At 40.1% G+C, this 25145-nt stretch overlaps 1 protein-coding gene across 1 annotated transcript in view; it reads right to left on the bottom strand.

Moving 5' to 3' along the window:
- BRF1 (BRF1 RNA polymerase III transcription initiation factor subunit) overlaps positions 1–20795 on the bottom strand; it is a 161504-nt gene extending 140709 nt beyond the window's left edge. The window contains exon 1 of the mRNA XM_059819175.1: positions 20715–20795. The gene's annotated coding sequence lies outside the window, so the exon portion shown is untranslated. The remainder of the gene's footprint in view (positions 1–20714) is intronic.
- Positions 20796–25145: the final 4350 nt, after the last annotated feature.

Below are 25145 nucleotides of genomic sequence, written 5' to 3'. Positions count from 1 at the left end.
CTGCCCTTAGTTTGTCCCTGGCAGCTGAGTCCATCAGCTACAGATAACAAGCAAGGAGTATGAATCTGAAGGGGCTGCTCTCTTTTACCACTACAAAAGGCCTATTTAGATCATAGCTACAACTGCCCCTGATGATTTTATCTGTGTACTGCCCACAGATGATGGAAGAAGTTATGGACAGTGCTTCAGCCTCAACTTTGCATTTCCTTCCTTTTTAAACTAAAAATAAGCGAAGGTTGCCACAAATCTCAGCTAAACAATGTAGTGAATCAGTGAAGGTATTTATCAAGCCAGGCTCCTGTGCTATCTACTTTGGGTTGGAGTTGAAAGGAGATTTATGGTTAAAGAGAAAACGCACATATTTCAGGAACAAACTTATATTTCTTTAAACAGTAACATTTAGTAGTAAGTCAGATGTACAGACTGTTACAGTAAAGAATTAAAATTACAATGCCATCTATGTGTTTCTACAGAGCCAATGTGGCTCTTAGAAAATATTTGGCGTACTTGAATAATATCTATCTGTGTGTATGCGATCTCTTCCATTTATATGAAGCTACTCTTTACATACAGGATGTCATCAGCAACTTTTCTGGGAAGAGAGAATTCCCACTAGACTTTGCTTTCCTCCTCAGGAACCCTAATCACTCCAGAATTAAAAACGGAGAGGCGCGGGAGAGGGTAGGGGCTGGGTATTTAAAGACCTAGAGATTGAACTTACAGCCTTTACCAAATTACCAACATGATTTATTAAGAGAAGAGCAAAAGATCACTAGATTTCTGGAAGACAACGGGAGTTTAAACTATAAACAGATATAAGCATCAGTTCATGCCTAAGGACTAATAACGTGAAATTAAAGGAAAATGTAAGCATCACGTTAACGTGAACTTACAACGAAACTCATTGGACCTCATAATAGTTTCCCAAGGGAACTGATGGAAACCCCACTTGCTTGGAACATATGAATCCAGGAAGGACAAAACACAAGAAAAAAATGCATGATATGGAATTAACTCATCTAAGAAAAATGGGCTAAGATTATTTACTAGGTTAAAGTAAGTTCTTATGCTTTTGCAAAACTGTAAAGCTTAAGAGAAAGGCTGCTTTGCATGACAGAATCATTCTGAATGTACAAAACAGGGGAAAAAATCCCCCCACCCTCTCCTCCCCAGGTAGCCATCTCTGCTGGCTTGGTACAACAGCCTTCCAGCCTGCTTGCAGTTCGGCAGCAGAACAATACAGACCCAGTGTCAGACAGACCAACCTGACCTGTACAGCAAACATCCACCTACTCAAGTTCCTCCCTCTTAAATTTTTTTTCCACAGTCATCACTCCATTCTAGTTTTCCTAAATTAAATATTGTATTAACAACACTTTGGGAGAAAAAAAAGGCAACAGAAAACCCACAAAAAACCCTCAACACTTGTTCATGTAACAAAGTCTGAGAAATTTTGACCATAACCAAATCTTTAGATATCGACTTCCTTTGCTCTTGTAGACAATCTACTCGCCTCCAGTGTGCCGGTCCTTAGTAGTTAAAGAAAATTTCGGGTAAGCACAATTACATTTTTCTGTTCTTTATGTGCTAAACCTCAAAGATCAGTTACCACAGGGTTTTTTCTGTACGGTATGACTCCAAGATAGGATGTGAGATCATCCATTAAACATACATATCTAAGACTAGATGCATTATTAATTCATTTTCCCCTAGGTAATATGGCACGGTGAAAAATAGCTACCAGAGAACATACTGACTAAAGACTTAAACAGAAATCAGTGGATTTGTGATGACTGCTATGCAGCAACCTAACAGATCTCATTAAAGGAGACATGGATTCTTCTCCCCTGATACTGTCACTGCTCCTACAGAGTAGATGCTGATGTTCAACACAAGGAAGAATATTGATTGCAACCTACCCCAGAAATAGTTCTTACACCAGTTGCGAGAATGATCTATCTGAATTCAATAATGTCTGACTACAGATAGGTCTCAACTTTGTATCATTATTCCGATTAGTGACAGTGTTTGGAGCATTTCTTTTTTAAAATAAGTTGGCTATAAAACACTACCTGCCTCAGAGTTTCAATTAGGCAGATGCTGTAAACACCAAAATGAGTTTTTACTGTTTTCCTCTTTGACTTTGTGGAGCTGCAGTCAAGGAAGCTGCCCTAAGAAATCGCATAACATCAGCATCATCCTGAACCTAACTAACATATTGCTTTGGTAGAGTCCGTAGATTAAGTTCTGTTTACTGACCTCTTAAGATCCGCAAGGATAAACAAACACTTCAATCAACTGCCTGCCTCAGACCTGTTTATGCTACAAGCAGCTCCTCACTGAAGGCCTCAGAAGTTCTACTGCTACATTAATCAACCACAAGGACCACGCTCTTCCTCCACAAAACTATCATGATCTGACCCATCCTCCTTCCTACCTTTTGTATTTTGCTCTAGAGTGTTAGGAAAAGCAGACAGACAGATGAAATTCTGCCTAGCTTTGTGCAAGATGACCTTACGACCACATATCCATGGCCCTGGCAGCTACAATACCAACAGGACACGCTGGAGTTTTAGCATTTTGGTATGGTCAAATGCCATCCTACTACGTTATCACATAACAAGAAGTATAGGTGCTACTTTGTTTAATCCAGCTTTAATTATCATAAGCATTCAACTCCCATTGAGAGCCATGCTCCTATAGAACGGAAGCTGAACTTGGCACAACCAAACATTTCTGAGGGCCCCAAATCAATTGTGGTTTTAGCTTCTGGTAACTGTGCCTCTTATCATTTTGAAATCACAGCACTCAAACTTCAACAACATTTTGTTCCAAGTGGCTGTTATTGTGTTTTCTCCCTGTTATGCTTTCTACAGACTAAGTTAGGAATGGCTATCTGACATAAGGATCCTTCTTAGCTTAATAGTTAGCGAATGCGTCTGGAGGAGACAAAAAAAAAAAAAAAAAAAAATCACACCCAATTCTCCACGTTGAACCTCGGAGGCAGGTGGCAATCCTTCACTTCTGCTGCGAGATGCAGAGGAGACAAACCACTCCAAGTGTACTCTCTTAAGAACTTGACTTTTGTTTCCATGTCACTGCTTACACTCCCTTATGCTCATCTTTATCTTCTGCTGAAGTTTTCTTAGGATTATATTTGGTATTTAATGCTGAGTGTCACTGTAATCCCGCAACTTGCCTTTCCTGGCATGACAAATCAATGTTTCTCAGAAATCCAAAACAACCTCAAAGCTTTTTTCTCTGTGTCAAAGACCTTGATCAACATCAAGTTTCCTTTTCTTCTTAAAGCTGGTATCAGACACTGCAACGACCTCAGAATGAAATTTGTTGTATGTCAGATGAAAAAGTAAAGAGCAAAGTTGGGGGGGCAACAAAACTACACACACACATACAGTAGGAAAACTGTCTAGTCAATGGCAAAAAGACCATGTGAGCACCACTAATCCTTCAAAAAGCACATCATTTCTATTCCCCGTTCTCCAGGATCTGAAATAGGGTGCAAACTACCCTTGAGGAGGCCATCTGCCATCAATGCATGGTAGACTCACCATGGACCGAGAATGCTTATGATCCACGGGATGTCTAACAACTTTATTTTGACCAAAGCTACAGATACCCATTTGCTCTCAAGAAAGAAGCTGGCAGCAAGCAAGAGTTAACTTTCAGTATAGGGCCAGCTGGAATAACACAGACCACTCAGACAACAAACGTCACCTCACAAGCACCCTGGATTTATTCCAAAAATCACTTGAAAAGTGGTATTCTTTCTTGACACGCTCAAGGACTGATTCAGCTTGCACCAGAAGCGGTACTTTTTTTTCCTCTAGTGCATGTTAGAAATCATAGTTTCTAAAATCTACTTTGAGATTATTTTGAATAGCCTCAATATACACATTTTCCCACAGTATCACTATGCAAGCTTGTAAATTATTTTCTTTGTATTTAAGCTTAAAACCAAGATTTCATGCAGCTAAAAATGTCAGATTATTTCCCCACATCCCACCTTCCAAAAGAAAGAAGCCTTTAGATATAGAAATATATTTTTTTTTAAGGTGGAAAGGGACTATATTTGCAAAGCTATTCACCCACATTAGTACTGTTATGAAATCACTTACAAGATTTCAGCCGACATTCAATAATTTTATTTCTAGCTATTTCCCTGAGCTCACAGAGCTTTCACAGCCAGGGAAGTAAGCAAACATAACACCTGCTCAGATTTGGCAAGCTGCACGGGGCTCAGAATAATAAGGCAACCCCTCTAAAATCTCCCTCATTTACTGATGCCGAATTGCTGACTGTAGGAAGATAGCTGTGCTCACCTTCAGAGATGAGGATGAATTTGGATTAGCAAATACTGAGGATTCATCTCATTTAAAATGGAGGCTGGCAGTTAGAGAGGAATGAATGATAAACTAAGAGCTATTACTGATTTACTGGTTTTTTATATACAGTCTGCTTTCCTCTTTTCACCCTACAGCAAACCTAGGGTAAGAAACAGGAGAGAACACACAAAAACCTCAGCCTGAAGACTAGGTACAACTGGAGCAGCTGGGGCTGTACTTTCTATCATTTATAATTTGTAAGAGCATTTACCTAATCTTTTAGTGATTAGAAGAAATCTACTTTCTTCTTTTATAACAAATCAGGTAAAATATCAGAGGATGACGTTACCAGCGACAGTTGAAAGGGGAAATCTGACATCCCCCCTCCATCCCACCACCCCCCCTTGCACCAGCTCCCAGTGCTCTTCAGATTTTGTGCTGAGCCACAAACCAAGGAAAAAAGAAAAAGCAGTCAGTTTTCTACAGGCATCAGCCAGAGCAAAGAAAAGAAATGAGACAAACATCGGCAAGAAGCACAGCAGCAAGCCGTGCAAGCAGTTCATCAGTAACATACAACTCCTCCGATTTGTCTAAGATGCTACAAAGAGTTTGGAAGCAGAAGTTTACAGCTGTCTGTGTACTCCCTCAAAACATGCAGTATACATATTCCATGAGCAAAGACATCAATCTCCTAACCTGATTTAGAAAGTGTCTTCTCCCATGTAAAAGAATTTCTATGCATCTAAGCTTGGATGTATATGTACGCATGCCCAAAGGAACCAGAAACGCCTTTCTGCATCAAGTGGCTCTGCAAACCCCTGAAAATAAGTACCAGGATGACTACTAAGGATGACCACCCATGCTTTAGCACCCGTGCTACCCGGTGAGAGTGTGGCTGAAGATTCTGCAGTGTTTTCATCTCCCTTTTAGGCAAGATAATGTGAAGCTTTCTAAAAAGGAAGAACATCAAGGATGGCTGTGTCTTATACATCAATTTTGCAAGGACAGGAAACAAATGACCTTCAGGTTCAGTATGTTCTATACTATTATCAAAAAAAAAACCCCTGAGACCAGACCTAATGACCAGTGTCTGGAGAGCAACCCATTCTCAGAAATTCATCCTAAATGGACTACAAAGCAAAATGCAAACTACTGAACCTTATACAGCTCCCTTTGTAGCAATACTAAGTTCATGATTCCTACTGTAAAAATGCATGGAATGCTTTCCCTGAATATTGATTTATAAAAGCAATCAAATAGCATATCTAAGGAACAATGTAAATACTATTCATATACATTCTCTCTAATGAATGACAATCATACAGGAAAACATGTGTGTCTAATTCCTGTACATGAGCCCAGCTCTATGTATACCCCCAGAAACTAGATCTAAGATCCTAAACTGTTTTCTTAATATTATGCATATCATAATATACTACCCAAAAGTACTACTAATCAACTGTGTGGTTTTAGAGCACTTAAAGGAAGAATATACAGCTTGCTTCTAAAAATCCCATTCCTAATCGATTTTATTAAGAAACCATTTATATGCTCATTAGCATAATATAATTTCTTAGGGAGTCACACATTTGAATATAATTAGCCACTTGTTTTGTTGCATTGAGTGCTAATGACCTTTCTTTGCAGAAAGATCCATGTTTGATTTTTCTATTGTTCAAACTTGAGAAGCCTTTTTGGGTTGAAAATGCAGGAATCCTCTGAACTGACTTGAAACAGCTAAGCAATCAATTACCTTTTCACTTAATTTATGCTGTTTGTTTGGGACAGCTTTGTTATAACAGCATGAAGGCTTTAAATCTAGGTGATTAAAGCCAGACTTCTAGGCACATATTTGGGGTGCCAAACAATAATGCCAAGCAAACACAGCTCCCACTGACATCCAGAGTAGGTCTGAACAGCATAGCTCAAAAACAGGTTTAAGCATGATGAACCCAACTCCTTGCCACACTGCTGGCAATCCTTACCCACACTGGAGCCTGGGTTTGAGGAGACCATGCTGTACTTCTGTCTCTACTTTGTAAGTGTCATTTGCTTGTAATTTCTATTAGAAAACAAAGTTAAAAAAAAAAAAAAAATCACTACGTAGGAAACAATTCATTTTTTCAGGTGTTACATGCTCAATATAGGAAGTTACATCTAAAATGATAGCAATAATAATGCCTTCAGGAGAGGTATGCATTTGGTAACTCTTCCCTCCTCCCACAGTTACTTAAACTTCCTTCATTTCTACCTACATGGTTGACAGTACTTAGAAGTTTAGTCTAAGCAGACTAGTACTTAGTTGTCTTTATTATCCAAAATGACTCAATTATTTAAGTACAAAGAGGGGAAAAAAACCTTCATCTAAAGGAATAGCTTGCAACTTTGAACTCATTATTTCCCATTCCACAGTTTATCCATAAATAGCCAGCTCTGCAGAGCCCTAGGAAAAAAAGCAACTTTCTTTACAACTCTAATTACTGTACAACTGTTGAGGGGAAAAAATACTTTATTTTATATGTATGACCTAAAGTTTTTTCTAAATAAGAGGAAAAGCATTACATTTATTGAAGACATTAAAAAGAAGCTGTGTATTAAAAGCCAGGATTTGTTTTACAAAGAGCCTCCTTCAAGGGCAGGCTGGAGTTCTTACCCTTCAAAATTTGCAAGGTTAAAATAAACGTCATTCATGAAACAGGTTATGTTCAGCTTATGAGGAGACATCACTCTTGAACCTTCCACCTTTGATAAAACATGCAGTACCTGCATGTTATCCTCCTTCATTACTTAATGCAAGCCTTCATAAATTCATCCCCTAAGAAGGAATCACACCGGCTACAGCCCAGATATGGTCCCACACACCCAGCATCCAACCTCCTAAATTATCCCATATACCATTTTTACGTCAGAGACTGTCATAAACTATGTGCGGGAAATTCCACTCTGAGGAGCTAGCAGAAAAGCAAACCCAAAATTTTCAGGAAAAGCTCTACTTTAAAGACATGATTAAAGAAAGAAATTCTCTTTCTCACTGCTCCTCCCATGAAATTACAGTTGAATAACTATGACAATGGCAGAATTTAAACTTATTTTCAAAAAGTGTTTGAAGCAGTGTGTAACAGCACCACCTGGTGATCACAGCTGTTCGGTATTTTTAAGATATCCACTAAGTTAAGGCACAGTAAGCAACATAGAACAGATTTTAATTTTCGTTGTGTATAATTTGGCATTTTTTCCATTAAAAATACATGCTATTTGTACCAGTAAATAGTAATATTTTGTGATTCTGTTAAAAAAAGAACCAAACTCCTCAGCTGACTTCTACCGCTAAGTGGCAAAAACGCTTGATATAGCAACAGCCAGCTTAGTAAAATTCAGTAATTGGTTCAAATGTTTTAACATACCAGGTTAATGAAAATGTTTCTTTAAAGGTCTGGCTTACTATTCATACATACAGAAAGGCCGCCTCAGAATTAGAAAGAGTCAAGACTAGGTTATTAAAATCACTTGAAAAAAATCAAACTGGATGTCATGTATGAAGTATATTCTGACTTGATTAATAGATAAACAGAATTAGCATTTTGGTCCTAATGAATTAAGAATTTTACTGCTGTTCCAGGGAAGTATCACAGAACATCTAATAGACATTGCTGGAAAAATCCTTAGGGATCCTGAAATGAAAAAGTACTCCCTAAAGACATTGCAAGCGACAAGAATTCTGTTAGAGTTGAGCATTTCTTCTTCATCACTCCTTTTTAAGTTGCGACTAAATTAGCACAGCCTGTACACTCCAGGGTGTGTGCTGGGAGGAAGGAGGGGGAGCAAACAGAAGATATAAAGGCCTGAGGCACTTCAAGCAGAGAGTATCCATCTGCTAGCAGCAGTCAATGAACAGAACATTTCTAAAAAGCTTCCCACTCATATTAAGGCAAGCCAAAAGAACAGAAAACACCTTCCTTCACTCTGACTGTGCAGGACTGAACGTAACAGGACAGGGGGTTATAAATATATGTTTAAAAAAAAGTAAAAAAGAAAAAGAGAGAGAAGCTCACAACACAGTCCTGCATTCAGCCTCTCCTGCTGCAAAGCTGGTTTAAGAAGCTCCTGCTCATCTCTACGTCATCCATTCCCTCCTCCACTCTGTGGTGGCATATGGAGGAGTGAAATGATCAAAGGAAAATAGGAAAAGAAAAAAAAGGGTTCATTCTTTTTACTTTTTTATTTTGCTTGTGGAACCCAGATCTTTTTGCTGTCCCAGTAAACAGATGCATTGCCCAAGCTAAGGCCCAGCATATTTGGATGAGGGGAATGGGAAAGGGCAGCTGAGGGACGGACGGGAAAGGCTGGGATCGAACTGGCTTTGCTGCTAGGGATGCTTATTATGGAAGTGGACTCCAGAGCTGCAGCTCTAGGAGACTAAGGCCTCTGATGGCAATACCACTCAAAGGAGTTCCCAATCCTTTACACAACATCTCATTCCCACCCACACACCGAAGCACGTCAGCTCTCTGGGCTGACACAACCATCTACTGGGAGCACAGCAACCATCCAGGTTAAAAAGAACTTGCATGTGCGCACAGGGTTGTTCTGGTTCAGGCTGGGACCAGGGTTTGGTTTTGATTTTTTTTGTTGGGTTTTGGTTTTTTTGGGGCAGGGGGTTGACATAGATGAGTCTGCTGCTAAATTTGCTGGTGTGGCTGTAAAGCACACAGGACCCTCCCACTGAACACACGTTTCATACCTGGTACAGAACCCTGTAGTTTCTATTAATTTGTATTTAATACCTACATTAACATCTCGTCTTCCACCAGCATACTGTATTTGCCTGAGAAAGGCTCCTGTGCCAAGGAGCCAAAGTCTTTGCGTGAGTGACTTTTGAATAGCATACGCAACGGCAGTGCTTGTCCATCTGAGAGGATATATCACAGAACTGGGAAGGCAACAAGGACAATCAAAGCTACACACGCACTTCTACACAAGGAACGAGGTGGTAATGTTGTAAAGAAGCATCACCGTGTGCACTGCTCCGATACTGCTCCCTCAGCCACTGCTGGATGCCTATGACAAGATACTGTGCCAGATGTGCCTGGGCAGGTGTTGTTACAGCCCTACAACAGGAATACAATGTGCCTGCACATCCTTTTGCAGACACACTTGAGCTGATGCCACCTGTATCCCACACCAGATGCATGCTGGCTCCTCCAAGACCATCAGCCACGACAAGATAAAAGCAGCTTGGGAATCACAGTAACTTGTGTCCAGCTGCAAAGTGCAGGTGAAATGAGTACAAGCATGTCTGCAAGAACACAAGCAAATAAATCATAGTCTTCCTTATAAAAACAGTATATACAGGCACTGAATTTTTTCTGTTACTTGCTAATCCTATACAGGGTCCAGAAGTTTAATGCTGTGGCCATTATCTAAGAAAAGCTGTCTTGCAAGAAAACTGCAATAGCTCCACCAGCAAACCACACTTGCAGACCCTCAGGCTTAGGGAATGCTTCCCTGCACTGTCGCATCACCACCTCTCCAATTTATTTCATAGAGCAAAACAAGAAGGCACTTTCAACACATGAAAAAGGAACTAGGTGCTATCAGAGAACACAGCATTAAAAAGCAACAACTTTCTCCCCCTCAGGTTTTGAGCCATAGTGCCTGTAAAATGACATAAACACTTCAAAACTCATGTTTGAATGTCTAAAAGACAGTCCTATGCCATGCAAGTTTTATTTTATTTTTATTTTATTTTATCTTTCCATTATAAAAAAAGAGGGCAGCAGCTACATGGAACTTAAACCAAAGCCATGTTACCTCAATTATATTTTAAGCTTGTCTTACAACTTTCCAAAGCTAAAATAGTTTCATTCAGAAGCTTGTAAGAAGAGGCAGATTACTAGCACGGAATTTTATAGACTTTACTAGAGGGGGACGAAGGAGGATAGAGGCAGTTGCCTATTTTCTGCCACACTGTACAACAAGGAAGATAGATCTATTAATATCTAAGTTCATCTCCTTGTGAACAGTACCATAAAGAGCAAATGTTTTAAAAAAACATTATCCCGCTAGGTAAACTGTCTTTAAGTAAAGGATTGCTCTCAAGAGAAATGACAGGTTCCAATTACCTACACAAGGCTGTAGGGAGATAAATCTCTGTCAGTGAATTCCACAAATGTGGTATATATTGTCCTACTCTATGTCACATAGAAATTGTCAAAGTTAACACGGAGAAATTTTAAGATACAAGAGGCCAAAACTTTAATATCCAAGTAAGAAATTTCACAAGCACATAGAATTTTAGAAGGCATTTCTTCTTTTGTTTGTCAAAATGAAGCAGAGATTTGTGCTTCCCTGACACAGTAGTTTTCTTGCCCACAGCCAACTAATAAACTAAGAAACAGAGCAGAGACAGGAGAGGAGACAGAGCAAAGGAATCATGAAAGACGCCTTTAACTCCAGAGTCACAAACAGGCCAATTCAAAGCAGCTGAACATGCAAATATATTTTTGTTATTAACCATTAAGATAACAGAAGTCATCTGTTAACTCATTTGATTAACTTCAGTTTTTTTCTTAATTTTTCAACTTCAAGGACAATCTTCAAAATTAAAAGAAAAAGTAACAACAGGTATCATCCTGAGTCCACATACAGACTGAACCAGTACCTCCAAGGAATTTCAGAAGTCCCTTTTCTAATTTTTCCCTTTTCTGGCTAAGCAAACAAAGGAACAGCATAAGGAAGACCAGCAAAGCTTGACTTACATATTTAAACCAGGTGGGATGCTGTGCTCCAAGTTTTAAGTTGTCCATCAGACTCCTGGCAAAATCCTACCATTACATTACCTCCAGCAGATCCTCTACTCTTTACTTAAAGGATCCCAGACCCTCTTCATTAGAGACATAATAGATCTCATTAAATGAGACATGGATTCTTCTCCCCCAATACTGTCACCATAAGGACAAGCAGCCCATTGAAAGCAGCTCTGAGACAAGTACTTTATTCATCATTTCCTATCAAAACAAAAAGATGGCCAAGACTTAAGACAATAAAAATTTTCAAATCTGAATTCAAGTAGGAACTAATTAATCAATGCATAAGCAAAAGGTCGTCCCAGATCAGCTGGTGAACTTGACTGGTTTTTTAACAAAGATAACTGGAGATCATGAAGCACAGGGTCTCATCAGCCATCTGAGAAAGAAGAGATTCTCTATGTGCTGGAGTAGAAGCTACAGGGATCCCAGCTTCCTCAGATGCCTCTGAATCAAACTCCATGGGTCCCCAATAGTAATAGGGCAACAGGCAAGGAAATACATTCTTCTCCTGCTTTAATCCAAATTCTTGGAATAACTTATGCTGGCTAAAAGTGAATTTTCTGCATCTGAGATTTTTTGGGGGTTTTTTGTTTGTTTTTCTTAAATAAGTGATTTGTCTGTCTCTTCAAGTCTTTGCTGATTAGTGAAGTTGCCTGCAAACCCTGAAAGCTGAAGTTCTGAGAAAAGTGGGTAAGCTATTGAGATACTCTGAGGGTCAGCCATCAGCGACTCCAGCATCTGAGCTGTGGCCTATGCTTCTGTGACTTACCAGAGCCTGGGTCAAAGCAGAGGACCAGTAAAGCCTCTATTACTGAGACTCAAGGAAGCCTCAGAAGCACAGAGGTCCCACAAGCTGGAACAAACACAGCAGCCTAGTAACACCAGAAGGGTTCCCTGTTGAACTGTGATGTTGTAAGTAACAGGGATCACAAATGTGAAAGGGCGAACAGGTTGGGAAAGTGGGCTGGTTTTGGCTGGGGTAGAGTTAATTTTCTTCAGAGTAGCTAGTATGGGGCTGCGTTTTGGATTTGTGCTGAAAACAGTGTTGAAAATACAGGGATGTTCTAGTTGTTGCTGAGCAGTGCTCACACAGAGTCAAGGCCTTTTCTGCTTCTCACCCCACCCCACCAGCGAGCAGGCTGGGGGTGCACAAGAAGTTGGGAGGGGACACAGCTGGGACAGCTGACCACAACTGACCGAAGGGATATTCCATACTACACGACATCATGCTCAGCATACAAAGCTGGGGGAAGAAGAAGGAAGGGGAGGACGTTCGGAGTGATGGCATTTTTATTTCCAAGTAACTGTTACATGTGATGGAGCTGTGCTTTCCTGTGGATGGCTGAACACCTGCCTGCCAATGGGAAGTAGTGAATGAATTCCTTGTTTTGCTTTGCTTGCGCATGCGGCTTTTGCTTTACCTATTAAACTGTCTTTATCTCAACCCACGAGTTTTCTCACTTTTACTCTTCCAATTCTCTCCCCCATCCTGCTGGGGGAGAGCGAGTGGGCAGCTGTGTGGGGCTTAGCTGCCAGCTGGGGTTAAACCACGACATAAAAGTAATGTTCCTTTTAAAATTCTTTGATGAAGATGTTAAGGTACCAAAAGATTTAACATCCCAGGTCACAATTTTCCTGCTTTCCTGGCTCTGGAGTATGTTCTGATCAGAGAGGAAGAGCAATGGAAGTCAAGAGGCTTAGGCAAGAAATAAGTATGTGAGTGTTACAGCTAAGACACATCCATGTTTTACCAGATGCTGGAGAGGATGGATCTACAAGATATACAAGACAGGAGGAAGAAGAGCTGTGAGTGACCTGAAAGGGAAGAATCTTGAACTTGTTAACATGCAAAAGGGCAGAGCAGTTGGATGCAATTCAGTAGTTCAGTTTTAGCCAGTTAAGTCTGTGTCAACAAGGAGATACACAAATGCAGACACCAAAGCACAGGATTCATCACCTTATCTTCAGAGAGGAGCATCTGAGCTTAGTCAGTCCAGACTTCCTTTCAGTGCGTGAAGAGAAACAGACACTTAAGAGAATGAGTTATTTGACTTCCGTTCAGATTAAATTAATCACACCCTAAATCTGTCTGCCTCTATGCAGAGGCCCTGAAAGGACTTCAGGATGATGAGTTCACAGACATCTAAATTTCACCAGCCAAATTCCCCCCCTAGCTAAAGCCATGACATGGGACTAGAAGAGGTATGATGAGAATAAAGCAGTTTACCAAAGGAAAGGGTTGCATTTGAAACAACAACAAAAAAACCCACAAAACCCCACACACAAAAAACATGTAAGATCATCCCAAATGAAAAGGGGAAGATGCCCCTTATCCTCCTTCAAGAAGAGATGGAGAAAGTTAACACATCAAATGGAAAGATGAAGGAAATGAATGAGACAGAAGTTGTTAATGATAACAAAGGACTCATAAGGGACAGGGCATTAGACACATCAAAGAGGGTAAAACTGAAGCAATGGTCTGGCTAGAAGAGGAAGTCTTTCAAAGCCTTAGTGAGTAAAGAAATTTAGGAGGATACAAGACAAACCCAAAAAAGGAGAACTTTAAGCAATGGTTAGTTTAAAAGACAACAAGAAAAAACCCAATGAGGTACTAACTGAAGATGGAGATGGGAGGATTAGGATTAGCTTCTATCCCAACAGAAATGAAGGCAAGAAGGACAAGAAAACGGCAGAGAGACTAGACTAGAAGTTTCATTATTGAAATCAAAGCCAGAAACAGGAATTGATACAGGAGGAAGAGTCAAAGAAAATACTGCATCCAGCAAAGGAAACAATCTGGAGGAATTCAAAGTCTGTGCACAGCCACAAAATTACAGATTCACTGGGGGGGTGACAGACACATGGTGGAACAGCTCACATGACTGGAGTCATGAGACGGATGGTTACAGGCTCCACGAGGACAGACAGGGAAGGTGACAGGGGACTCATTTTACACAAAGGAACAGCTTGAATGTGTGAAGCTCTGCTGAAAAACAAGTAACAGGCCAATAAAGAGTTAATGGGTCTGGATAAGAGGTGAGGCCAAAGGCCTCACCTGCTATAGACCTGCTTGATCTGCTATAGAACACCTGCTATAGACCACTTGATCTTGAAGATGAAGCCTTCTTTAGACAACAGGAAGATGTCCTTGTTCTCACGGTGAACTGTAACCATTCCAGCATCTGCTGGAAGGGAATCATAGTGGGGCACAAGCAATACAGTGGACTTCTAGAGAATGTGAGGAACAGGTCAAGTAGAAGCACTGTGATATGCCTACCATTCTCTAGAAGGGAAGAAGTGATGGAGAATGTAAAGTTTGATGGCAGGCTTGGTTACAGCAACCCTGAAACAATAAAGTTTAAGATCTTGAGGGGTGTGAGGAAGATGGGTAGCATAGTGACAACCATGGATTTCAGAAGGCAGGCTTCAGTTTGTTCAGAGAAGTGGTAAGCAGGACCCCTTGAGGTACTGCCAAAGGGGCCAGGAGGATTGGTCAATGTTCAAGTACAATCTCCCCAAAGCACAAGGACACTCCATATTGATGTGCAGGAAGTTGAGCAGGCAGGGCATATGGCAGTTCATGAGTCTCCTTGGTCTTCTGTGGCAGTGTCTGTTTTCAGGTCTCATAGGTCTCTTTACATGAGTTTGGAGAAAATAAAGTGTTACCCATGGTAGAAGACGACTGAACAAGGGCTCACTTAAGCAAAACCTACATACCCAAGTCAATTGGACTGGATGGGATGCATCTGATGATGCTACAGGAGCTGGGAAAGAGAGGCATCTTTGCCATCTTTAAAAAGTTGTAGGAATCAGGGGAGGTTCTCTATAAGTCAGCAAGAGTCAGGCTTTTCTTCCAGAGGGGCAAGTAGGACACTAGAGGCGTGTCAGGCTCCCCTCAGCCTGTTGGAAGGCTATGGAACAAATCTACCTGGAAACCATTTGCACACACACAAAAGGTAAGAAGGTTAGCGGGAACTGCCAGCACAGATTTAATGAGGGCAGATCGTGCCTAACTGCAGTAAAAGCCACACTGCAGTCAAGGTAAACAGTAACCACTGCTCTTCCCTTATCTCATTTCATCATTCTCCCTTAGCACCCTAGCAGCCAAATTGAGGAGATACAGGCTAGACAGGTGAACTGCAGGCTGGGTTAAAAACTGGCCAGGTTCAAAGTCAGCACTTTAACTATCAGACTTACAAGTGGGATTGATACTAAGGTGGATACCGTTCACTGACTTCATTAACAACACGGACAATGGGACAGGAGGCTCCCTTTGCCAGCCTGTGGACAACACCACATTGGGACAGTGGCCAATACACTGATGGGCAGAGCTGCTATTCAGAGGAATCTTAAGATGCTGCAGAAATGAGCTGACAGAAACCTCATGAAGTTCAACATGGCAAATGCAATTTTTTTGCACCTGGGACAGAAGAACTGCAGGGGAAGAATGCAGCCTGGGGACTGTTTAGCTTTGCAGAAAGGGTCCAGATTCCTCATGGACAAAAAGATGAACATGACTTAGCAGCACCCAATTGCAGTGATGAAGGCTAACTGCATCCTGGAGCTGCATTATTAAGACTGTAGCCAGCAGGTCAAGGGAAGTGATTATTATCTCCTGTTCAGCACTTGTGAGACTATATTTAGAGTACTTTGTCCAGTTCAGGTCTCCTCTGCACAAGAAAAGGAATTGACATATTGGAGCAAGTCCAGCAGAGAGCCACTAAGAAGATCAGGAGACTGGAGCACATGGCGCGAGGCTGAGAGCTGAATTTGCTCAGTCTTAAGAAGAGAAAGCTAAGGGGGAGATCTCATCAGTGTCTTCAGCTACTCAGTGGGAGGTTATAAAGAAGATGGAGCCAGAACTGTCAGAGATGCACAGCAAAAGGACAAGAGGCAAGAGTCGCATTTCATCAAGTTCTGAGTAGATAAAAGAAAAAAAATTCTCCACAGTGAGGGTGGTCAAGCATTAGAGAACAAATTGTCCAGGGAGACTGCACCATATCCTTCCTTTGGGATACCCAAAGCTCATCTGCACTAGGCCCTGAGCAGCTTAATGCAACTTCAAAGCCACCATTTTGTGGACCTCAGGAGGTCCCTTCCAATGTAAATGGTTCTAGGATTCTTTCCTCTCCTCCCTTGTTGTTTTAGTTTTGTTAAATAAAGATGTGTTCTCTGTTCCCCTTCTTCGGATACTTCTGTTCTTCACGCGTATAATATATTGTCCTAGTCTAGTTCACGCTGTCTAGTTCTGTCAGAAAGTAGAGACCTCCATAATTACTTGCAATAAGACAGCTATGAAATTAGTGATGACAATGAAGGTTAAAGAATTAAGCAAATAGTTTAAATGTAAATGGTCAAAAACGCATTAGAGAACATCTTCAGAAATGCCTTCCCATTTAGCACTAAAATACTGTTAGCTATGTTTTGGTATTTAAGAAGACTGAGGGAACACACACATTCATTTAAAGAAATGATTAAAAACACAGCACAACAGTTCAGAAATTGGATTAAGCTAGATGCAGCTGCAATCTTCAAACTTAGTTTAAACCAAATTTGAATATCTGCAACTGAAGCTTTCAAGTTATAATCATGCCATTGACCTTCCTTCCCCTCTCCCTTTTCTTTTTGGCCACTGAAGACTATTGAAAGTATCAGAGCTCCAAGTCAAGAACAACTCCCTTGTAAGTACGTCTCTGACATGGATATAGTGAGAGCAGATTGCCTGCAAGGAAACAAGAATAAACCGGCTATTTAGAGAGATTATGTAACGCAGCGCAGAGCTGTAAAGCGAGATTTAAAGGGACAGAACTCTGCATTTCAGTCATGTAAGTAACCATAACAGCTGGGCAATACTGCAGCAATTTGAAGAGGCTCAGGCAACCGAGGAAGAAGTCTTGCCAAGAGTCCCCTCTCTGAGCTGGTATTTTATTCATAACTCTTCTCTCTCTCAAAAACAGTACTGTTTGGCTATTTTGTCAAATCCTTTAAAACAAAGTTGAAACACCTCTTCACATCATCTCACAGCTGTGCAGGTTTTTACTAGAAAAATGAGCTTTATATGAGCAGATACGAACCATTTTGTGGACCTGAGCTTGTTGAACTTGTGGAGCTTAGCACGCTCACTTAGCACAGTACTGCACACTGAAAATCAAACTGATTACGAACAAATACAACAGTATTAGGTCCTTCCTGCATAAATATTTTAACAAGTGTAAACAAGACTCCAGTTTTTATAAGCAGCCAGTTCCCAAATGAACACCCACAAACATCAGGTGGTTCAGCACAGAAAGGCAGAGACTATGAACTGCCATGCACCACTGCATTATAAATAGCGAGGAAACATAAAGCAAAGGCATGTGTGATAAGGGAGACTAGTTCTGTGTATTAGACATTCTTACACAAACCTAGAAACTATAAAACCTTCAGTGTTTGCCCATGGCTTTGTTTAGAGCATACATATATATATAAATGCACAAAATAACTATTTTGTAGAAGAGTCCAGAACTGTTGAGCAGTTGTTGTTACGAGATTTTCTTTCTGCATTTCTTCACTTTAGAATGGAGGGGAAAAATAATTGCAAAATTATTACCTTAGGTATTCTAATGAAAAACTGTTTTTCATCTAATTCTAAACATCCTTTAACTACAAGCCTCAAAAAATAGCAGCATCATACATTCAAGCCAACCCCAGCTGCTTTGCTAGTGATTAAATAAAAGACAGTGAGCCCAGATCACCTCCCTTTCACGTCCCCTGAACAGAGAGACAGTACAGCAAGGAAGAATTTGGCCCAAACGACATGGGGGAGGGAAGGGAAAGCAGGGGGAGGTGGTTGTTTTTAAAAAAACTGCAAGCCCCTGCTCCATTGCTGGACTTTTCCCCACATCATGTCAAGCCTGCAGGTTGCTGGCAAGCGGACCAGGCACAGCGTGAGACCTGCCAGCACTCTCAGACCACACACACGCACACCCTCAGCTGCTCTTGAATATACTGGGGACGACCTCCAGAGCTATCTGGGCTCCGCCACCCATCTCTGCTTTCCAGAGCCTGTTCCTCCCTTCAGCAATAGCCTGTACAGAGCACCATAGAGGAGAAAATCATGTGCTTACACTACTGAAGGTAGCACGCAGCCTTGACGTAAGAGCTATCAGCGAGTTGCAAGAATAGGCCTCCTGAAGCGTGTTCTCAAGCTGTGCTGCACCAGCATCCCAACGGGAGCTAATTTGAGCAGTTCATTTGCAACTCAGTTCACTTTGGAAATGCAAGCATGATAGTACCAGCAAATAAATAAGTAGCTCAGCATTTTTTCTGATCAGACAGCATAGGGCTTGAAGGATAACTGGTCATTCTTAATACAGTCAACTATCAGTGCACTTCAGCTTCACTCAATAAACAACCCCATACTTTTTCTTTAAAATATATACAGTAAGTTCATTTACTTTGCTACACTTTCAAGTCTAAACACAATGGATATTAACATAATTTCACAAAAAAAAAAAAAAGCCGTGATCATGGGCACACAGCGACAGGGTGAGATTTTGTAAATTCACTGCCATAGCTCAATTTGCAATTAAAAACTATGTAAAGCTAAAAGTGTGATTAAATGCAGCAGACAACTAGCTCATTATACAGCAGCAGAAAGAAAAGCCTTTCAAACACCAATTGCTCTACCTGAAATATCAGCTGCTGTTGTCATGCCTGGGACTGAGCAAGAACATCACTTAGCTCATTGAAAAGAACTTTCCCAGAGACAGATTGGCAGCATGACAAATGCAGGTTGGCTACAGAAATCAAAGACCAAACAGTTTTTTCCTTATGTAAAGGATAGCCACAAAAAGCAGAAGAAAACCCATAAAGAGCCTCAGACAGGTATATGTAAAAAGACAAATTATTTGCCTGTTTCAAAACTGTTTGGGAGATAATTTCATTTCAAGCAACTATAATTTCTTTTATATGATGCTGATAGACTTTAGCCAAGTCAGAATCATTGTGTATGATTAAGGGGACCTCATGAGTCCAGTACACACAAAAGCTGTGGGGAAGGAGGATGCTCAGGCATATCCCCCAGCAAACACTCATCCAAGAAAGAAGCCATGTTTAGATTCCAGAAAAACGCCTACACTGTCTTTAATTGTGATTACTGTTCAGCATAAGCAAAAGGGCTTTTGAAGAATTCAAACACTCCAAAAAGCAAGACGACAGCATTTTCTCCATTCAACATTTTGCTTTTCGACAATTAAAAGACAAGGAACTGGGCAGACCTTATGCAGAACAAGCCAATTTATTTTTAAAATATCTGTGCAAAATTACAGTTTTTATTAAAGTGCCTTCATCCAAAGACAAACTTCACTAACTGTAAAAGGTATTCTAGTGGTTTTATTCCACTGCTTATACAGGTTACACTTTATACAGGCATTTTTAAAACTCATGAGGTAACTTGCGCACATAAAGTGCAAGCCTTACCTCTGCCACACAAGCAGGGCTCAGTGCTGTTCAGCACAAACAGCTGAATAAAACATTCTGTATATAAAACAATCTGTATATAAATCAGCTGAATAATGCTGAGTAAAGCAATCTGGCTATATTTCAATATCAGATCAATCTTACCCTTTCTATACCTATGTAGATATAATATCAGATTAATCTTACCCTTCGTATACCTATGCAGACATAGTATCAGACAAGATTTTCTATTTTCTGTGTTTGAGTTGCAAGTATAAGACTTTAATTGAGTAAAATACCTTTATTTAAAACATCTCCCAAAATGAGCACCGTATCAGTAAAACCCATCTACGTCACTTGGTTAATTACATGTCAGCTTCTGAGTCTTTAATATGACAGTCCATCAGCTGTCATCTCCAAGAGTCATGAGACAAGAGTATTAATTAGCCAAAAAATGACAACTCCCGTCCATTGATATGAGTAACAGCAATTGAAACTGGAAGACCATTCTGTTTCTGGAATAAACACTGTTTTCATTCATTCCCTTTTAAAAGTGTAGATTATGTAGATCTCAATTAAAATGTATAGCATGTAATGAGAACATTTATTTAAATACTCTCTGGACACGAAAATCTTTTTTCCATTTTTCACCTCTCTGTTCAACAGTCACATATAAGCATGTGATTACTACGAAGTGTGAATAAATATATGCATTATCTCACACTTACACTGCATAAAAGCAAAACTTTTGAACAATTATATTTAAAAATAAACATGCATAAAGCATTTCAAGAACCGTGAAAAATTATAAAATAAAAAGCCACAATAGGTTAACAGAAAATAAAAAGGTGCAATGAGCATGTCAACCTTGAAAAAGCCCTTTTAAACTACAACAGTATTGTCAGGTGCCATTACCCTTTGTGAGCCAGCTACCTGACCTCATAAATCAGATACAACAACCAGATGAGAGCACAATGTAAAATCAGCACTAGGCAGACTTGTCTACTAACTAATGAGTGGCCTGACAACATTTTGAGGTCACATTCAAAACTAAAAATTAATTATAATCAACCATATTAATAAAAAAAAAAGTCATATCAACAAGATTAAAGCTTGCAAGTACCGTTCTGTAGAGTCTGTGCTCGTGACTCCTTTCCCAGATTAGCGTGGAATCCTCCTCCTAAAGTCGGTGTTTTGCCTGCACCTATTAGGAAAAAAAAACAAAAAGACAAGTCAAATGCAATAACTGAATTAAAATATTAAAAAAACTTATTGTGTCACTATATTCAGTGACTGTATAATTTACAACATGCCAAATTACATCAAGGGCAACAGAAGTGCTGAAAGGGCTTAAGACATCAAGTACAAACCCTGTGCAATTTACTTCTTCCTTGGGATGCCATATGAAATACATGGCTCCCTAAGTTCCCCCAGTCTCAGCTCCAAAGAAAGTTTAAAAATGTCTCAAGCCCTATTTTAGGCAGAACGTGAAAATCAATACTGTAAAATATTTCTCAAAGTAAATGATGAAACAATTGCTTAGTTAGTATTTTTTGTCTGAAGAATATTCAGTACAGAATTTTAATAGCTAATTACTGGCACTACGGAACTTAAAACATGTTTAGCATTCAATAATGACTGCGTTGGCTACTACAGACATAACACTAAAATAACTTCAGCTTAACATCAGGCACACAGAGTAATGCTTAGGCTACAAAAACTGCAAGTCTGGAACTACTACATTTACACCCTGAAAGGTTGGAGACTAAAATAAGTCTGAATTGTAAATTAACATAAACTAGAGGCTGGTTTATGCATCTGTGCCAATGCTGAGGAGTCTCAATGCAGAGTCCTCTGGGAGTCAACGGAACTATTCATACAAACCAATCTTGCAGAACAAGGAATTAAACTATCATGGACAGAAATAGTCTCCCACTAAAGCAGGAATTTTTTTAAAAACAATCAGAATACCTCAAGCAGGATAGTCAAATCTATCAGCTTAAGAGCAAGTGAGACCAAAACACTAAATTGCACAGGACTGAAAACAAGTAATTTGTTAGTAATTGGACTTCTACTTAATTCCAGTAGACTGCTCTTCGGAATAGGGGAAAAAAAGTCATCTTGTTCCCTACAATGCCTACAGTATTTCCTCAAGTCGTTGTAGCTATGTTTTCTCATCTTACACCAGTTCTCTAGAACAAACTAGAATGGCTTTGGGATAGAAACACAGAGAGGAGTGAAGTGTCACTTGAAAGCAGTTCAGGACAGTTCTCCTACATGCCTGAATAAGACACTTCCATAGCAGGTAAAAGTGATGAGATGAGAAACTGTGACCTAAATTGTTCACTCTTACTAGACTTTCTTAGCTAGTCTCCTCTCAGCTGCATTTAATATATGTTGAGGAAAAAAACCAGAAAATCTAATATTCCTGCAGAATTATCGTCTATAAGCCTCTGAAGCTTAATTTTCCATACAACCTTTAAATTAGGTTTCCAGTGCTATCCACAACAGAAACTGACTTCACATCATTAACAGATCCTTTCAACAAACAATAATCAGAAGCTCTCATGTAAATGCCCCACAGCTTAAGTACTTCAGTTCAACAACCTAATTAGAAATGAAAAATATGCAATAGTGACCTCCTTACTGGATGTAGAGGTAACCCTCCCAACTCTGTATTTGCTCCAGACTGTTATAGACAGCAATGTCTCCTTGCCATTCTTATAGGTACAGTCTTGTATTTCCACAAATGCTCCAAAACAAACCAATGAGGCAAAACAGAGAGAGGTTACCAAACTCTCCGAGCACACATAACATTTTTGGTGTATGTTTCATAAGAATGGTTTACCTGGCAAAAAATGTATCAACAGTGGCAATAATTTTATGTTCCTTTTCTTCAGTAGGAAATCTAACTTCAGAAATTCTGCCTCCTACTCTCCTTTTTTTGTTGTTTTAAGGTTTGCTTTACCACAGGCTACTCACTTGTCTGATTTACAGCAGGAGAGCACACACTCAAGCACCAGTAGAGTGGAGGAGGCCATAAACTGCAGGGCAAGAGCAGGAACACAGAGCAGGGCAGGCTGGAGGTGGCAGGCTCATCCAGCACTCGTGTCAAAGGCACCATTGCCCCCTCCTGTGCACAACGGCGCCACTTTCCAGTCCCCTCTATCTTTGAGTATACGAAAATACTGTACTCTATTGCACTATCATTGTCAAAACAGCTACATTACTCTTTCACAGGTTTTCCTGTTGCTACTAAAAAAGCTTATGCAAAAACAATCTTAGAGTGGCAATAAACAATACTATCAACAAAATAATTTAACTTACGCAGAAGCTAAAATCCAGAAAGAATACAAACAAAATAAAATTAAGCTGAGATTTCAGCGGTTTTGTTCTTTAAGAGCCTTTTTCATTAGCCATCAAGATATAACATTGTACATAAAAGTAATTTCTTTCCAAGCTATAGAGTCTGCAGCAGATACTAGCAGAGCTATCTGAAAGACAAATTCTGCTGTCAGAATTGATGCGCCCATTTCTCAGCGAGTTAACTGGAAAGACTGTACATCTTTAATTAGCATTTGGCTTTGAAAACTGCCAGAAAACTAGCCTGCTGAGCACTTACACTCTCAGAACTGCAAACTAACGTTGCCATTGACTATGAAGTCTCACCATCAGCTTTAATCTTTACAAGCAGAATGCAAACCAAACTCATTAACGCAACTGTTCAGCTGGGTAATAAAACGATAAACTCTTTAAAAAAGAGAACTGTGAAATTATCAAATTCATTTAAAGACAAAAATCCCTACAAAGCTAGTCATTTTAAAAGTACAAAGGAAAGGAATAGCAATCGCTAGGCACAACAAAATTAACATCCCAGTTTAACTGAAACTTCTACATTTCTTGACCTTTTCCATTTTTCCCTCTACAACTTCAAAAGTGAATTAAACAGGCTTCTGGTTTTTCACATTCAGCTTTCAAGATATACAAAAATATATCTGAGAAGTATTTGGTGTCTGCAAGTACCGCCTGCCAAATCTTCAACATTAACACTAACATTTCCCCAAGCCAACTCAAATACACTCCTTCATGAGGTGGCGCCTCCCAAGGTACGTTGTCACCTACTCATCATTTTTAGAACCTAACTCAGACTTTCAGCTTTGCTTAACTGAAGCCTCCTCTCCTCTTCAAGTTAGCTTTGGACACTTGCATGAAATTTTGGACAACAGAAGATGTGGAGGCATGTGTTACACAGCTCAAAAGTATAGCTACTCCATTTTTTTGTGGTCCTCTCAGTGGACCACATTGCCTCGAGACACCAAAAGAAAAGAATTGAAGATGCAGGAGATCATGTACCGGGAAACTTTATGATACTTGGTCAAAGCTTATGCAGGTCCAGACCCAGCCCATAACCCCACGTTACTCAAGTGCTAAACTAACAGTGACTGTCCCTCAAGCAGGGAAGAGCAGCCGTCCCCACGTCTGCTCCTTACAGCACAGTCTTGGGCACCGCTGCTGTATGCAGGGTCAGACCCAGGCACCCTGGCCATTTCTGCTTTGCTCCACCGACTCACTAACAAAGGAAATCACATCACTGCTTCTCTACAAAAATGTTCCTCGAGCAGTAAAAGGAGCAAGCAAAGTCTGAAGTCTGTGGTAACCTTGAACAGCAACAAAAAGAAGACAGATAGCAAGAACACACTTATCACATCCCTCCATACAGAGGAGGCAAAGAGCAGCCACTCGGGCATCTGCAGCTTAAAGGGCACTCTTCTGAGAGCTAGCGACATGCTGAGTTTCACATTCAACACCCAGAGAAGAAACAGCTTCAGTCCCAGTGTTATGGATTGTGTTTCCTCCACATAAATGAGCAAGTGAAGACAGGGAATGAAGCTGCTTGCAACTTCAACTGAAGCGTATCTGCTATTTGATAGGACCAATCCTATCAAAATCCTTCCCTGGCAAATTAAAACAAAAAAACCACCAGCCCTTTCTCCAGCACAAGGTAGGAGAAAAACCTTCAGTTTAAAATCCATATATTTACAGACCCAGCATAAAATCTGGGTCTGGTAAAGAGTGCAGATGGCATCACACCAATAGTTTCATAAACAGGGTAGACTAGATAATGTAACTTAAGAAAATTAGTGAGCTTCCTACTGAAGTTAGACCATAGAAGTGAAAAGGAAAGTAAGTCAGTGTCTCATTACAATTCATGCCTACAATAGCAAAATGATGTGATTAAAGTTTTCTGAACACACAAAACCACTGAAGTCTGCAATCGAAATAATTCTTCTCAGTCATTTTTACAGGGAAGTTAACAGATCTGCACGCACCACAGTCTGCTGAAATGTTACTGCTGAATAAACTTACATAGACAAACTTTTAATCTACTCCACCACAGCTAGCTATCTATGAGCTTATTTTCATAACTACCAACCAAGGAGATAAATATACTGTTGCGTCCACCACGCCCAAGTTCAGGGCTGCACAGGTCTATGAAACCAGCCTGTGCCCAAGTTACGTGCAAGATTCAGCATTTTCACAACTGACAGCTGTA

Source organism: Gavia stellata, chromosome 7 (genome assembly GCF_030936135.1).
Source record: "Gavia stellata isolate bGavSte3 chromosome 7, bGavSte3.hap2, whole genome shotgun sequence".
NCBI classification, from domain to species: Eukaryota; Metazoa; Chordata; class Aves; order Gaviiformes; family Gaviidae; genus Gavia; species Gavia stellata.
This window is presented reverse-complemented; position numbering and strand designations above follow the sequence as displayed.